This window comes from Aquarana catesbeiana, linkage group LG04 (genome assembly GCF_042186555.1).
Source record: "Aquarana catesbeiana isolate 2022-GZ linkage group LG04, ASM4218655v1, whole genome shotgun sequence".
Lineage (NCBI taxonomy): Eukaryota > Metazoa > Chordata > Amphibia > Anura > Ranidae > Aquarana > Aquarana catesbeiana.
In genome coordinates, this window is record NC_133327.1 from 678,083,118 (window position 1) to 678,097,460 (window position 14,343).

At 45.6% G+C, this 14,343-nt stretch overlaps 1 protein-coding gene across 1 annotated transcript in view; it reads left to right on the forward strand.

Moving 5' to 3' along the window:
• Positions 1–14,254: 14,254 nt before the first annotated feature.
• The window catches only part of LOC141141037 (epoxide hydrolase 1-like), a 50,281-nt gene continuing 50,192 nt past the window's right edge, over positions 14,255–14,343 (forward strand). The window contains exon 1 of the mRNA XM_073628699.1: positions 14,255–14,286. The gene's annotated coding sequence lies outside the window, so the exon portion shown is untranslated. The remainder of the gene's footprint in view (positions 14,287–14,343) is intronic.

Genomic DNA, 14,343 nt, shown 5'->3' on the forward strand with positions numbered 1-14,343 from the left:
GCAAATGCTGGATACTGATAGGCACTGCTAGGTGGGGCAGAACAGTATTCAGTCCTAATGTCAGCCCTGCCTTGTGTATACACTACAGCTCATAACACTTCTGTACACTAATACAGACCTGCAAATTGGCCAGAGGGACATTCTGCGATATAATCGATCTGCCCTGTCATGTTTACAGAGATGCTTCAACTGGTGGAATTGATGTGTGACAGGAAATAAGATGACGTCTGATACTGGATGGGGTAATGTGTGATATGTGATGGGATGAAGTATGATATAGAATGATACAGGAGGAGACGATGTGTGATACAGGAGGAGACGATGCATGATACAGGAGGAGATGATGTGTGATACATAGAGGAGATGATGTGTGATACAGGAGGAGACGATGTGTGATACAGGAGGAGACGATGCGTGATACAGGAGGAGACGATGTGTGATACAGGAGGAGACGATGTGTGATACAGGAGGAGACGATGTGTGATACAGGAGGAGACGATATGGGATACAGGAGGAGATGATGTGTGATACATAGAGGAGATGATGTGTGATACAGGAGGAGATTATATGTGATACAGGAGGAGATGATGTGTGATACAGGAGGAGACGATGTGTGATACAGGAGGAGACGATGTGTGATACAGGAGGAGACGATGTGTGATACAGGAGGAGACGATATGGGATACAGGAGGAGATGATGTGTGATACAGGAGAAGACGATGTGTGATACAGGAGGAGACGATGTGTGATACATAGAGGAGATAATGCGTGATACAGGAGGAGACGATGTGTGATACAGGAGGAGACGATGTGTGATACAGGAGGAGACGATGTGTGATACAGGAGGAAACGATGTGTGATACATAGAGGAGATGATGTGTGATACAGGAGGAGACGATGTGAGATACAGGAGGAGATGATGTGTGATACATAGAGGAGATGATGTGTGATACAGGAGGAGACGATGTGTGATACAGGAGGAGACGATGTGTGATACAGGAGGAGACGATGTGTGATACAGGAGGAGACGATGTGTGATACAGGAGGAGATGATATGTGATACAGGAGGAGAAGATATGTGATACAGGAGGAGATGATGTGTGATACAGAAGGAGATGATATGTGATACAGGAGGAGAAGATATGTGATATAGGAGGAGATGATGTGTGATACAGGAGGAGATGATGTGTGATACAGGAGGAGATGATGTGTGATACAGGAGGAGAAGATATGTGATACAGGAGGAGATGATGTGTGATACATAGAGGAGATGATGTGTGATACAGGAGGAGACGATGTGTGATACAGGAGGAGACGATGTGTGATACAGGAGGAGACGATGTGTGATACAGGAGGAGATGATGTGTGATACAGGAGGAGATGATGTGTGATACAGGAGGAGATGATGTGTGATACAGGAGGAGACGATGTGTGATACAGGAGGAGAAGATATGTGATACAGGAGGAGATGATGTGTGATACAGGAGAGAATGAACTGTGATACATAGAGGAGACGATGTGTGATACATAGAGGAGATGATGTGTGATACAGGAGGAGACGATGTGTGATACAGGAGGAGAAGATGTGTGATACAGGAGGAGATGATGTGTGATACATGAGGAGATGATGTGTGATACAGGAGGAGATGATGTGTGATACAGGAGGAGATGATGTGTGATACATGAGGAGATGATGTGTGATACAGGAGGAGATGATGTGTGATACAGGAGGAGATGTTGTGTGATACAGGAGGAGATGATGTGTGATACAGGAGGAGATGATGTGTGATACAGGAGGAGATGTTGTGTGATACAGGAGGAGACGATGTGTGATACAGGAGGAGATGATGTGTGATACAGGAGGAGATGTTGTGTGATACAGGAGGAGATGATGTGTGATACATGAGGAGATGATATGTGATACAGGAGGAGATGATGTGTGATACAGGAGGAGATGATGTGTGATACAGGAGGAGATGATGTGTGATACAGGAGGAGATGATGTATGATACATAGAGGAGATGATGTGTGATACAGGAGGAGATGATGTGTGATACATAGAGGAGATGATGTGTGATACAGGAGGAGATGATGTATGATACATAGAGGAGATGATGTGTGATACAGGAGGAGACGATGTGTGATACATGAGGAGACGATGTGTGATACAGGAGGAGATGATGTGTGATACAGGAGGAGATGTTGTGTGATACAGGAGGAGACGATGTGTAATACAGGAGGAGATGATGTGTGATACAGGAGGAGATGATGTGTGATACAGGAGGAGATGATGTGTGATACAGGAGGAGATGATGTGTGATACAGGAGGAGATGATATGTGATACAGGAGGAGACGATATGTGATACAGGAGGAGACGATGTGTGATACAGGAGGAGATGATGTGTGATACAGGAGGAGATGATGTGTGATACATAGAGGAGATGATGTGTGATACAGGAGGAGATGATATGTGATACAGGAGGAGACGATATGTGATACAGGAGGAGACGATATGTGATACAGGAGGAGACGATGTGTGATACAGGAGGAGACGATGTGTGATACAGGAGGAGACGATGTGTGATACAGGAGGAGACGATGTGTGATACAGGAGGAGATGATGTGTGATACAGGAGGAGACGATGTGTGATACATGAGGAGATGATGTGTGATACAGGAGGAGACGATGAGTGATACAGGGGGAGAAGATGAGTGACTATGAAACATATTTCTGAAGTGACATCCATACTTCAAAGTATTGTACAGAAATGTTACATTTATGAATTTATGAATATTAAGGGGATTGATTGTTTGGTAAAAGAAAAAAAAATAAGGGTGAAAATATTTTTATGGTATATGAAGCAAAAGGTTTAATAAGTTCACTTTTCCTTGTATAGAATCAAAATTGAAAATATATTCAAATCAATTATCTTAAGATCTAAAAGCAAGTATGGATATGAATGAGATACGGTTGTAAATGGATTTAGATAAGAAAATGATTAAGATTGTTTAATCAATCATTTTGAGAGGCAAATGTTAGTTTTCTTTAATCTAATATCTAATATATATATTAATTAACAAATGAATGAATGGATTAGATCTTTATAGAATAATTGAGTTATGTATATATATATCTATATATATATATATATATCTATATATATATATATATATAGATATATATATATATAAAATCTATCTTTTAGTTATGGAAAAAGTGAAATATAGACTTTTATACTTGTGAAAGTATACATATTGTTATAAACTTCATAAGCATTTCATTGGAGAACTCACATATGGTAGTAATTAGTTCTTACCACCCCCCATCACAGATGGAGAAGGAAGGTTTCACATTTCTTAAGATGAAAACATTTGTGTATATATACGATTATAATTTCTTTATACTGCAATATTTCTTGATTAGGATTTTAATAAGAACATAGGGTTTTCAATGAATATAATATATAGTGGGGACGGAAAGTATTCAGACCCCCTTAAATTTTTCACTTTTTGTTATTTTGCAGCCATTTGCTAAAATCATTTAAGTTCATTTTTTCTCCTCATTAATGTACACACAGCACCCCATATTGTACACACAGCACCCCATATTGACAGAAAAACACAGAATTGTTGACATTTTTGCAGATTTATTAAAAAAGAAAAACTGAAATATCACATGGTCCTAAGTATTTAGACCCTTTGCTCAGTATTTAGTAGAAGCCCGTTTTGATCTAATACAGCCATGAGTCTTTTTGGGAAAGATGCAACAAGTTTTTCACACCTGGATTTGGGGATCCTCTGCCATTCCTCCTTGCAGATCCTCTCCAGTTCTGTCAGGTTGGATGGTAAATGTTGGTGGACGGCCATTTCTAGGTCTCTCCAGAGATGCTCAATTGGGTCAGGGCTCTGGCCGGGCCATTCAAGAACAGTCACGAAGTTGTTGTGATGCCACTCCTTCATTATTTTAGCTGTGTGCTTAGGGTCATTGTCTTGTTGGAAGGTAAACCTTCGGCCCAGTATGAGGTCCTGAGCACTCTGGAGAAGGTTTTCGTCCAGGATATCCCTGTACTTGGCCGCATTCATCTTTCCCTCGATTGCAACCAGCCGTCCTGTCCCTGCAGCTGAAAAACACCCCCACAGCATGATGCTGCCACCACCATGCTTCACTTCTTCACTGGGACTGTATTGGACAGGTATTGGACTGGTTTTCTCCACACATACCGCTTAGAATTGAGGCCAAAAAGTTCTATCTTGGTCTCATCAGACCAGAGAATCTTATTTCTCACCATCTTGGAGTCCTTCAGGTGTTTTTTTAGCAAACTCCATGCAGGCTTTCATGTGTCTTGCACTGAGGAGAGGCTTCCGTCAGGCCACTCTGCCATAAAGCCCCGACTGGTGGAGGGCTGCAGTGATGGTTGACTTTCTACAACTTTCTCCCATCTCCCGACTGCATCTCTGGAGCTCAGCAACAGTGATCTTTGGGTTCTTCTTTACCTCTCTCACCAAGGCTCTTCTCCCCCGATAGCTCAGTTTGGCTGAACGGCCAGCTCTAGGAAGGGTTCTGGTCGTCCCAAACGTCTTTCATTTAAAGCGGTTGTAAAGGTATTTTTTTTTTTAAAAAAAAATAACAAACATATCATACTTACCTTCACTGTGCAGCTCGTTCTGCACAGAGTGGCCCCGAACCTGGTCTTCTGGGGTCCCTCGGCGGCTGTCTCAGCTCCTCCCCGCAAGCATTCACCACCTTAATGCGAGCTCCCTCGCATGGTGGTGAGTGCTTGCGGGCGCGCTCCCGTGATACAGCCGGCGGCTATAGCCGCTCGCTGTATCACTCGGCCCCGCCCCCCGGCGCGCCGCGTCATCGGATGTGATTGACAGCAGCACGAGCCAATGGCTGCGCTGCTTTCAATCCATCCACTGCAGCCAATCAGCGACCAGGCTGAGCTGCAGCGAAGATGACAAGAACGTGCAGCGAAGATTCGAGGCGTCAGGTAAGTAAAACGGGGGGGCTGGGGGCGGCGGTACTGTCAAAAGTTTTTTCACCTTAATGCATAGAATGCATTAAGGTGAAAAAATTTTTACCTTTACAACCCCTTTAAGGATTATGGAGGCCACTGTGCTCTTAGGAACCTTAAGTGCAGCAGAAATGTTTTTGTAACCTTGACCAGATCTGTGCCTTGCCACAGTTCTGTCTCTGAGCTCTTCAGGCAGTTCCTTTGACCTCATGATTCTCATTTGCTCTGACATGCACTGTGAGCTGTAAGGTCTTATATAGACAGGTGTGTGGCTTTCCTAATCAAGTCCAATCAGTATAATCAAACACAGCTGGACTCAAATGAAGGTGTAGAACCATCACAAGGATGATCAGAAGAAATGGACAGCACCTGAGTTAAATATATGAGCGTCACAGCAAAGGGTCTGAATACTTAGGACCATGTGATATTTCAGTTTTTCTTTTTTAATAAATCTGCAAAATTGTCAACAGTTCTGTGTTTTTCTGTCAATATGGGGTGCTGTGTGTACATTAATGAGGAAAAAAATGAACTTAAATGATTTTAGCAAATGGCTGCAATATAACAAAGAGTAAAAAATTTAAGGGGGTCTGAATACTTTCCGTCCCCACTGTGTATATATATATATATATATATATATATATATATATATATATATATATATATATATATATATATATATGTAGTATTTGATCTTATGTTAAAAGAAACTTATATTGTATACGTTAAATGGTTTCACACATTGTTCTTGCCCACTCCTCAGGAATGCCAATGCATAGAGACTGAGCAACTCCCACCATTACGTGAGGTGGTTGAAGCCTGCGGTTTTCTGTAGAACTCCAAGACAAATGAGAACCTTAAACCAGCCTTTTTAGGAAGGAGGGGTCAGATTTTAGGAGTAAAAGCTAGTAACAGAAGGACAGTTGGGCTGATTTTGCTTGAGACACACACAAAGACACACATCTGATTCAATCTTCATCTTAAGAATATAATACTTTATTGATAATTTTACATTCTACATTTTGATATTGTTTTTGTAATATTTTGCTATTTTATTTATTTTATACACAAGAACTGAATGGATTTTCTTGAAACTTTCCTCATCAATATAATTTACAAAATATCGATATTAATACCATATATAACGGTATTTTAACACTCAACATTATTTGGGCCTGCAGGGCTCACCAGAGGGCAGCCAGGAATATAATGGGCACAGCAGGTATACAGACCTAAGAACTCAGCACAGTGATGGTGGGAACCCCTCATAATGAGCACAGGAGATTTACAGACCTGTGAACTCAGCACAGTGATGGTGGGAACCCCTGATAATGTGCACTGCAGGTGTACAGACCTAAGAACTCAGCACAGTGATGGTGGGAACCCCTCATAATGAGCACAGCAGGTGTACAGACCTAAGAACTCAGCACAGTGATGGTGGGAACCCCTCATAATGAGCACTGCAGGTGTACAGATCAAGGAATTCAGCACAGGGATGGTGGGAACTCCTCATATTGAGCACAGGAGGTGTACAGACCTGGGAACTCAGCACAGTGATGGTGGGAACCCCTCATCATGGGCACAGCAGGTGTACAGACCTGGGAACTCAGCACAGGGATGGCGGAAGCCCCTCATAATGGGCACAGCAGGTGTACAGACCTGGGAACCCAGCACAGAGATGGTGGGAACCCCTCATAATGGGCACAGCAGGTGTGCAGACCAAGGAACTCAGCACAGGGATGGTGGGAACCTGTCGTAATGGGCACAGCATATGTGCAGGCCTGGAAACTCAGTGCAGGGGCAGTGGGAACCCCTCATAATGGGCAAAGCAGGTGTACAGACCTGGGAACTCAGCACAGTGATAGTGGGAACTCTTCATAATGGGCACAGTAGGTGTACAGACCAAGGAACTCAGCACAGGGATGGTGGGAACCCCCCATAATGGGCACAGCAGGTGTGCAGACCCATGAACTCAGCACAGGGATGGTGGGAAACTGCCATTCTGCTCCTTGACAGTGAGGTGTGAGGTTTGATGGTTCCTTAGCTCCTGTGCTTCCAGAGACCAGGGGCTAGAGTTGCTTCTCTGCCCCAGGAGGAATGCTGGATCCTGGGGGGGACCCTGGCGGGGGCCCCCTGGATAGGCCTGTGACTAAGCCTCAGCCTGTGGAAGATACTGGGCCTGGCCCAAGGAGAAATTAGTCCCTGTCTGTCTTTAGACAGGGGATTGTCAGTAAGCTAAAACAGATTGAGAAAGAAGAGGAGAAATTGGTAGTTTTGATGGCTGAATTTAGGAAGAAAAAACAGATTTGTGCCAAAGTATACAGTAAAAAGAGACCGGCTCTGAGGCCTGAGTTGAAGGACTTGGAGCAAGCTGTGAGAAAGCAAAAAGAACTGGTGAGCTCTCTGAAGGAGAATAGCAGAATATTTAAAGAAAAATATAGAAACGAGGAACGGTTTAGCCGAATGAGAAGAGGAGCTGCTTACTGCACGGAAAGTGACCCAATAAGTGAGGAGATGCAGGTACCGACAGAGTCAGTAGAGAGTGGGAAAGTGGGCCTGGAGGATGAGCCCAGCTGTTCAACACCTCAGGCATCTGGTGAGCCCTCAATGGTTGAGGCCTCTGTCCCCCTCCCTCTGCAGCAGCAATATGGAACATCTGAGTAGGAGTTTGAGGGAAGTACTGGCATGCTGGAGTTCATCACTAACCTGGAATTCTCTTTGGGTGTGGATTCCCCGGATGATGATGAGGAGATGGACACCATTCCTCGCCCTGTGAAAAACAGACCTATGGAGAGAGCAAGATTCACCATGAAGTCTGCAACAACTGGGGGTAAGTTTGATCCCACCGTCAGCCATGACATTGCAAAGGTAACAACATAGCAAGCAGGTACAGTGTGTGTGCAGGATGGTCATGTGAACTTTAATGACAATGGGCTTGTAGTGCTATGGCCAGTCAGCCCAGACCCATAGACAATGTACAGCATACAATGCAGTCTGAATTACCTGCTGAAAACAAAACTTCAGATGAAATTGGTGAGAGCAACTGTCAGCTTCTGAGGAAAGAGTCTGCATAGAGGAGCGCCATAGACAATACAGTGACTTTGCGTGGACCAGACACAGCGGCTATTCCTGAGAAAGGTGGGGGAGATGCTGGGAGCAGTAGTTCTACAACTCTCCAGGAGCCTGCAGTAGCCAAAACTGCGTGATTAAACCCAGGAAAGTAGCTGAGTGTTCAGAGCAGGGGGAGAGGGCAGGTCTCACCTCTGTTAATCCAAAGACTGCTATTCCAGCTGAATCAGACTCTGTCAGCTGGTTTGATTGTGTCTACAGACAAGACTGCAATTGGTGTGTCTGGAAGGAAAATTTATGCTGGTGTTGATGCTACAGGATCTGGGAAGGAGAGCAAGCAGGGAAGGAGCATGGAAAAGTTTTATCTTGCTCCCTGTTTAAAGGGAAGAATGTTGTGCAGCTTAGATGGGAGGGGGGTGGACTTCCTCCGCATAGGAGGGCAGTGGTGGATAAGATTCTGCAGATGGGGTTTAGCCCCACAGATATCTTTGCCAGTTCCTATGAGTATGATTTGTCCTTTATCCGTCCGGAGTCTTTGGACATATTTTGGGAGAAATATGAGCACGTGTGTAGGGGCCTGCCGGACTGGAGAGGGCACATCCCCAAGCTTGTATCACACCAGCCACTCATTAAAATGGTGACAGTTCTTGTCCGCAATGAGTCCATACCACAAGGGGTTGAAGAGGTATGGAGAAGTCCTGGGCCCCATAAAGAAGATTTTGGATGATCGGGGAATATGGACGGGGGGGTGGGGGGGGGGTGGTCTGTGCAGTTAAAATGAAAAGTCATTGACAATGTCATTCAGCATCTGCCATCCCATCCTCAGCTTTCGTGGGGAGGGACAGGCTGACCATCTTCTACCCGAGCCAGCCAAAGCTATGCAACAAGTGTGGAGATAAAGGGCATCTTGCATCCTCCTGTCCGGTGATAAAGTGCTCTCTGTGTCAGGGTGTAGGACATTTGACAAAGGACTGTAACATTATAAGGTGCAATCTGTGCAATCCGGTGGGACATCCTTACAGTCAGTGTCCTGAGGCAATGCATAACAAGCCTGAGCTTATGAGAGAGTTCTTCTGCCTGCCAGGGAGAGGGAGTAGTCAGGTTAAGAAATGGCTGCCTCAATTAGCCTAATGGCAGTTCCCACTCCGTTAAAAGTGGAAACCATTAATGTTGCCAGCTTAAAATCAGTAAGTGCTTGTCATATGGCCTTATTTTTGCTCAGGGAGTTTGACGCTGACATTTTATTTTTGCAAGAGACCCATCTGAGTAGTCTTGCTGATATACATCTGGCAAAGAAGGAGTGGAGACGTGGTCCCTTATTTTGGTCTCTTGCGGTCGTGCACTATGGAAACATGCTGGCGGGTAACTGAGGTAGAGATTGGGAGATGCATAGTCTTGGACGTCTCTGTGAGGGGGCAGGACCTGCGGCTGATTAACATCTATGGTCCCCATACAAAGTGGGACAGAAAATGCCTCTTTACAAAGATTAAGCCTTTTCTTTTTACGGTCCAGTAGGTTATCTTTGGAGGTGATTTCAACACCATTACTAGGTCTAAAGACAGGAGAGGTTTCAGAGATAAGCTGGGCTATGACAGCCTTTTTCTCAATGCGACAGTTAGGGAAGCAGGTCTGGTAGATGCGCACATTAAGCGCTGCCCAGACAGCACAGGGTTCACTTTTCAGCGAGGTATTAGTCAGAGTAGGATAGATCTTTTTTTTTAAAGGGAGACTCTGCTTTTTCGGCACCTGTGTGTCAGGCAGTGGAGTTTTCCTTTCACTGTATTCTATCTGTGACTCAGACATGCCACCTAGGGGGAGGGGTATCTGGAGATTGAATTCGGCACTCCTGGAAGGCGAGAGAGTAAGACAATTCTTTGAGGATTTTTTTCAAGCACAAGTAACTATCCTAGACTTTTGCAACAGTAAGTCAAAATGGTGGGAGCTTGTAAAACAGCGGACTGTTGGGCTTTTCAAGGTCATAGGAAGAAAGAAGCAGCAAGATAAGTATATCACCTACCAGCGTTTGCGGAGGAAACTTGACTGCCTTCTTTTGAATGGAGGAGATTCTGGGGCGATCTCTGAGGTGAAGCTCCTCCTTAGGAGACATCAATATGACCGGCACGCTCTTTGGTTCAGGAGAGGGATTATGGGAAATGCCATTCGCCTGACCCTTACCAAAACTGTAAACAGACCATAGCAGTTAAGACGGTCAATGGCCTGAAGGACAATACGGGCTCTCTGACGAAGTCTAGGTCAGGGATCCTGGAGGTTGTCAGGTCATACTATACAAGGATGTTGGCTTTTTTGGACTCCAGGTCTGGAGAGTAATGTTCCTTTGATGAATTTGACGAATGAAATCACTGCAGATGAGGTAATCCAGGCTATTGATAAACTAGCCATCAAGAAAACGCCAGGGCCAGATAGTTTGACAGACGAATTTTATAAATGTTTTACGACGATCCTGGTTTTAGGACAAGCCTTTGTATGAGGGTTTTCTCCCTCCCTCCATGAGGCAATCTGCAGTGATCCTTCTGTCAAAGGGTAAAGATCCTTCAATGATTGGGAATTGGCGCCCCATTAGCCTTCCTAATGTTGATAGAAAGATACTGGCAAAGATTTTTTTCTGGAGATTATCACCAGTGGCAGGCAGTTTGTTATCCCACCACCAGCACTGCTCAGTCCAGAGTAGAATCACTTTCTCAGCAGTGTTAGCTGTCCAGGAGGCCTTGGAGCATTGTAGGGCTGCTGGTTGGGGTACATTTTTGCTTAAATTGGATCAGGCTAAGGCCTTTGATCGGGTTAATCATGAGTACTTATGACTCCTTCTTGGCAAATATGGCCTGGAGGGGGGTTTCATTGATTGGCTCAAGAATTTGTACAAAGGGGCTGAAAGCTTTCCTCTGGTTAATGGTTGAGTTGGGTAGCCCTTTGTGGTTGGCCCGGGTGTACGTCAGGGGTGTCCATTGTGTCCTCTGCTATATGTGTTTGCAATCGACCCCTTCATTAGAAGGCTAGAGAGTGGACCATTGTGTGAGGTACCTTTGGGCATCGCTGGTGAGCCTCCTTTGAAGGTTGTGGCCTATGCTGATGATGTTTCTGTTTTTGTCTCTGGGACTGGGGAGGCGCAGGAGGTGGTCTCAGTGATAAGGCAGTATACAGAGGCATCAGGTTCAAAGGTCAACCAGGACAAGTGTGAAGCTTTCTGGATGGGCGTGGAAGGCGAATGCTTTGTTCTCCCGGATGACTTCTCGGAGCCCCAACAAAAAATTTGAGTTCTAGGCACTGAATTTGGCCCAGGTGACTATGGTCATACAGGCTGGAGAATGCTGATGCCAAGATGGCAAGCTGGAAAGGTTGGTGGCTTTCCTTGAGAGAAAAGGTAGATCTGATCAAGGGTCTATAGTGGTTTCTTCCAGCTGTTATGGGGGAACAAAATAAACCTCGTCAAAAGGAATATGACTTACCTTCCTAGGCGGGAGGGTGGTCTAGGGATGGTCAACCCTGTAGTCTTTTTCTCTCTGATGTTTGTGAAGTACAATCTTGGTGACATGTTGGCAGAGAGACCGCCTGGGTGGGTGGGGATTTTCCAGTCCTGGTTTAGGCCCTCTCTGCGAGACTGGGAAAATGATGGGCCGGTGAAAAGCCTGAGGGTCAAGCATGGTAAGCTCCCGGCTGATGTTGCCCCTTGTTTGAAAATGCTTCAACAGTGGCAAGTAAGAGCAGAAGTCAGATCTCTTCCAAGGAAACTTCTTGAGAAGCGGATCATGAGCTTTGCTTTTTGCGAGCCACTGGCCTTGAGGGATTGTCCAAGCCTGGTTTTGGGGGTGGGTTTGCGATTGAATAATTTGGAGAGAATTCCAATGAAGTTTAGGGATCAGGCTTGGCTTGCCTTTCATGGAAAACTATATGTGAAGGGCAACTTAAAGTTTCTTTTCATGAGTGATTGGGGCTGCCCGAGAGTGGAGTGTGGAAGAGTGGTTGAGTCTATGGATCACCTTCTTCTTCAGTGCCCTTTTAATATAGAGGTGTACAAGAGGGTGGGGAGGGCTCTGAGTATACCCTTCCTCCCCCATATGAGTTATGCAGAGTGGGTGTATGGGGCATTCCAGGCTCGTCAGGATTATGATTTGGAAACACTTTTTTTAGTTAGTCTAGTAGTCCATTATTTCATGTGGAGTGCACGGTGTCAGGTATCCTTAGAAAGTAAAATCCTCCCTGTCCAAGTGGTGAGGTTGGGAAGATTCAGGGTCTTGAGAAAGACAGGTGGCAACAGGAGGCCTGGATAAGGGCATGGAGGAATATCAGTACTCTGTAGCTGATGCCTGTTGATCCCGGGATGTGCAACTTTTCTTTGTTTCCCTGTTTCATTCCCTAGATTTTCAGATCCAATATATTTTTGATAAAAGGCTACATGCATGGTGACGGTGATGTTCCTTAGTCTGGCTCTCTCGTAGGGATTATGTTGTGCGCAATTTGGTTTGCACCATTTATTATGTTCTTGTGTTTTTGTTTTGTATAGTCGTATTAAAATATTTTGTAAATATGTTTTATTTATTTACTATGGTTTTATTGTATACAGGTTGTTGTTTGTAAGATTTTTCAATAAACAAAATTAACCCCTCATAATGTGCACAGCAGGTGGGAACTCAGCACAGCGATGGTGGCAACCTGTCATAATGGGCACAGCAGATGTGCAGACCTGGAAACTCAGTGCAGGGATGGTGGGAACCTGTCATAATGGGCACAGCAGGTGTACAGACCTGGGAACTCAGCACAGTGATGGTGGGAACTTTTCATAATGGGCACAGTATGTGTACAGACCAAAGAACTCAGCACAGGGATGGTGGGAACACCTCAAAATGGGCACAGCAGGTGTGCAGACCCATGAACTCAGCACAGGGATGGTGGGAACTCTTCATAATGGGCACAGGAGATGTGCAGACAAGGGAACTCTGCACAGGGATGGTGGGAACCCCTCATAATGGGCACAGCAGGTGTGCAGACCCATGAACTCAGCACAGGGATGGTGGGAACTCTTCATAATGGGCACAGAAAATGTGTAGACAAGGGAACTCAGCACAGGGATGGTGGGAACCCCTCATAATGGGCATAGCAGCTGTGCAGACCCATGAACTCAGCGCAGGGATGATGGGAACCCCTCCTAATGTCAACAGCAGGTGTACAAATCTAGGAACTCAGCACAGAGATGGTGTGATCCCCTCATAATAAGCACAACAGGTGTGCAGACCTGGAAACTCAGCATAGGGATGATGGGAACCCATCATAATGGGCACAGCAGGTGTACAGACCAAGGAACTCAGCACAGGGATGGTGGGAATCCCTCATAATGGGCACAGCAGATGTGCAGACCTGGAAACTCAGTGCAGGGGCAGTGGGAACCCCTCATAATGGGCACAGCAGGTGTACAGATCCAGGAACTCAGCACAGGGATGGTGGGAACTCTTCATAATGGGCACATCAGGTGTACAGACCAAGGAACTTAGCACAGGGATGGTGGGAACTCCTCATAATGAGCACAGCAGATGGGCAGACCCGGGAACGCAGCACAGGGATGGTGGGAATCCCTCATAATGGGCACAGCAGGTGTACAGACCTGGGAACTCAGCACAAGGATGGCGGGAACCCCTCTAAATAGGCACAGCAGGTGTACAGACTTGGGAACTTAGCACAGGGGTGGTGGAAATCCTTCATAATGGGCACAGCAGGTGTACAGACCTGGTAACCCAGTGCAGAGACAGTGGAAACCCCTTGTGCTGGAAATGGCAGGTGTGCAACCTTAGGAATAAGGATGAGCTCCGGCGTGTTCGCATGCTGCACGTGCCGATCCCGCCAGGAAGTCGGCACGGCGCAGCGCTAATCACAGGCAGTGAGACATTTCCCGATGTGTGGCTGCAGAGCTCGGGAAATGTCTCACTGCCTGTGATTAGCGCTGCGCCGTGCCGACTTCCTGGCGGGATCGGCACGTGCAGCATGCGAACACGCCGGAGCTCATCCTTACTTAGGAATACAGTGCAGAGATCTCACAAATTAACTCACCAGCAGCTTTTAGCTGGACTGGCCCTTTAAATAAGCCTAATGCTTTTATTCTATTGGTCAGGAAAGCTTTAACCCCTGCAATTGCTAAGTTCTGTCACATGACTGGGTTTTATCCCAGAGGAGGAAAAGGGAGGCAGCAACTTGCATGTAACATTCAACCCTTTGTAACAGAAGACAAGTGTCTCTATTTTATGTTGTACACCA